The following is a 2,869-nucleotide window of genomic DNA, read 5'->3' on the forward strand; positions in this document are numbered from 1 at the left end:
GAAGGCCAGCGCTGGCTCTGTCTGTTCCGTCCGTCCTCCCTTGGGGGTTGGACGCTACGGGGCCGGGGGGAGGCGGAGGAGTGGGTCACTGGACGGCCGGCTGGGGAGACGCTCGGCTCCCTAACTGACTGGACGTCCGGGCACCCGGCAGCCTGTAAATACGGATTCCCGGGTCCCGCCCCTCCGAGTCAGCCGCGGCGGGGCGAGGCCTGGAGGACCCAGAAGGCCTCATCACCTGTTCGGTGATGTCCCCAGCAAGCCGGCTCACCCCGCTTCAGAGTCGGGCATTTTCTAAAAGATGAGAAAACGGATGCAAACGCACTCATCCCGCAGAGCTGGGGAACCTCAGTCAAGGGTCCTCTCTCAATGTGAACTTGCACGCTCATGAACAAAAATCTGGAATGTCCGTCCCATTTTCCGAGTGGCTCCTCAGAGCGCAATTCTTAAGGTCCCAAATCAGAAGGAGCCCAGGGAGGTTAAAAGAAGGAAAAGAGAAGATTGTGAGAAGTTGGGATGAAGAAGACCGCAGGCCACTTCTAGACTAGCCAGTTAGAACTATTATAACTCGTTATTTTAGAGCCTCCTAGGCCTAAAAGAAGGCAGATTGGTATTAAAGTTCGTAGATAGAAATTCCTATGACTTAATGGAAATTTGTAGACATTACAGTTGTAGAAAACCGGGAAAATACCCCAAACTAAAGACAGCTTAATTCTCTCACTCAGATCTGTTAATCATTTAAATTTTTTGTCATTTATTCCCACTTGGTATGCATATTAGATGTGTGCATATTGTATTTACCCTTTTCCCAAGCATACAATAGGGTAGACTGCATATTTATTATTTATTTATTTATTTATTGGCTTTTTGAGACAGGCTCTCCCTGTAGCCCAGCTGGTCTGGAATTTACTGTAGACCAGGCTGGCTTCCATCTCAAGATCTTGGCCCGCCTGTTCCCTGAGTGCTCGGATTAACCTCCACGCTCCACAGCTTTTTCACTATTAGATTGAAAACACATTTTATTTCAAAATCCCTGTTTTCCTATTTCATATGTCTCATGTAATAGTACTTGGATATATAATAAAGGCAAATTGCAACATCTTAATGCCTCATCTTTTTGTAAAGTAAAATAGCTAAAGGCTCTTTTTTTTTGGAATATGCAATTCTACTTTCAAGGGAGCCATTGCTTTTCCTTCCCCTCTATGAGCTGTAATTTGAGGTGTGTAGTTAGGAAGTAGGAGAGAACTAATGGTTCTTACCAATTAACCCAAAATATAATATGGAATATAAAATATCTTTATTTTCCCTAGTCCTTCCTACCCAGGACCGATGATGACAAATCTTTTCTGTGCTGTTTTACTTGGAAGACACTGGACTATTTTCATAGGACAGTTGACCTATAAATGAAAATACCATTTCATTTAGTAGACGTTAAGTACTTACCAGATGCAGAAGGTTAGACTAGTGCTATCATAACGAATAAAGGTCTTTGGTTAGGGTTCTCTGCTAGGGAACAGAACTGACTGCTAGATGAATATATATTAAAAGGGAATTTATTAGATTGGTTCACGTGGTATGCTCTGGGTAGATCAACAATGGCTGTCTTTCACTGGAGAGGCCAAGGACCTAGTAGCTGCTCAGTCTAGTAGCTCAGCAGTCCCAGTCTGGTGCTGAAGGCTTAGAGGATTCCTGAAGATGTGTTGGTATGCAGTCCATGTTGGAAGTTGGAAGAAGCTGAGTTCTGATATCAGTGAAGGAATGCAGAGGCAGCAGCAGGGCAGATGAGCTTGCTGAGAAGACTGAAGGTCAGCAGGGAAAGCAAAAGCTTCCTTCTACCATCTTTTATCTGGGCTGCCACCAGAAGGTGCCACCCACATTTACTGTGAGTCTTCCCACTTCAAATAGCCTGATAAGACAGTTCTTCACTGATGTGCTCAATGGCTTGCCTTTTAGCTGATTCCAGATCCAGTCAGGTTGACAACAAAGACTGACCATCACAGGTTCCCTCTCAGCTACTGATTCTCCACCTTCTTCAGAAGGCGATGCTACTTCAGCTTACTGCCTCATGTTCTCCTTGCCATTCACTCCGTAGATCACAGCAGTTTGGTGCCCCCATCCCTAATATTTAATTTCTGAAGTCCAATACCTTTTCAGCTAGCATCTTACTTAGTATTTGACAATAATGATTTTTCACTTCTTATTCTCCACCTTGACATTTATGATACAGTATGTTGTTAATCCATTTCCCCCTTTTTTGTAACAATGTTTGTTCAAGGACTTCTGCAACAGTATGCTGTCTTTGAAAAGTGATATCTAAATTTCAGTTGTGCTAATCGGTTTCTTATTTTTAAAAAAAGCATTTAAAGAATCAATTTAAAGGAACTCTATAAAGAATATAAGTATCATATAGCTAGGACAAAATCTGTGAAAGCAAAAGTACAAGAAGTTACATGACAAAAGTTAGAATTGAATACTCATCTTTATGGAAGGTCTGGAGAAAAAGCTGCCTAGCAGGAACCTCCACACCTCCCCTATCTATACCCATCTCCTCTTACAAAACATCCTCTATTGTTTGGTTTTAAAATGCCATGTCTGCATTTATTTTAACCAGATACCTCCTAAGAGGATGTTGGGGAGTAGGGAAGCTCCACAGAGACCTCAGTCTTAGGTATCTTGCCTTCCTTCCTTCCCAGCTCTTTGTGCTATAAGGCAGACACGCTGAGCGTTGTGTGCCAAGATGGCTTTGGAATTACCCAAAATCCAAAGTGCTCCAAAATCTCAAAAAAATTTTGAACATAACGCTACAAATAGAAAAGTCCATACTGGGTAAGTGATGAGTAGTAGTAAAAATATAGACACATTAAAAATATTG

Source organism: Nannospalax galili, unplaced genomic scaffold, assembly GCF_000622305.1.
Source record: "Nannospalax galili isolate Female #2095 unplaced genomic scaffold, S.galili_v1.0 scaffold33, whole genome shotgun sequence".
Classification (NCBI taxonomy): Eukaryota; Metazoa; Chordata; class Mammalia; order Rodentia; family Spalacidae; genus Nannospalax; species Nannospalax galili.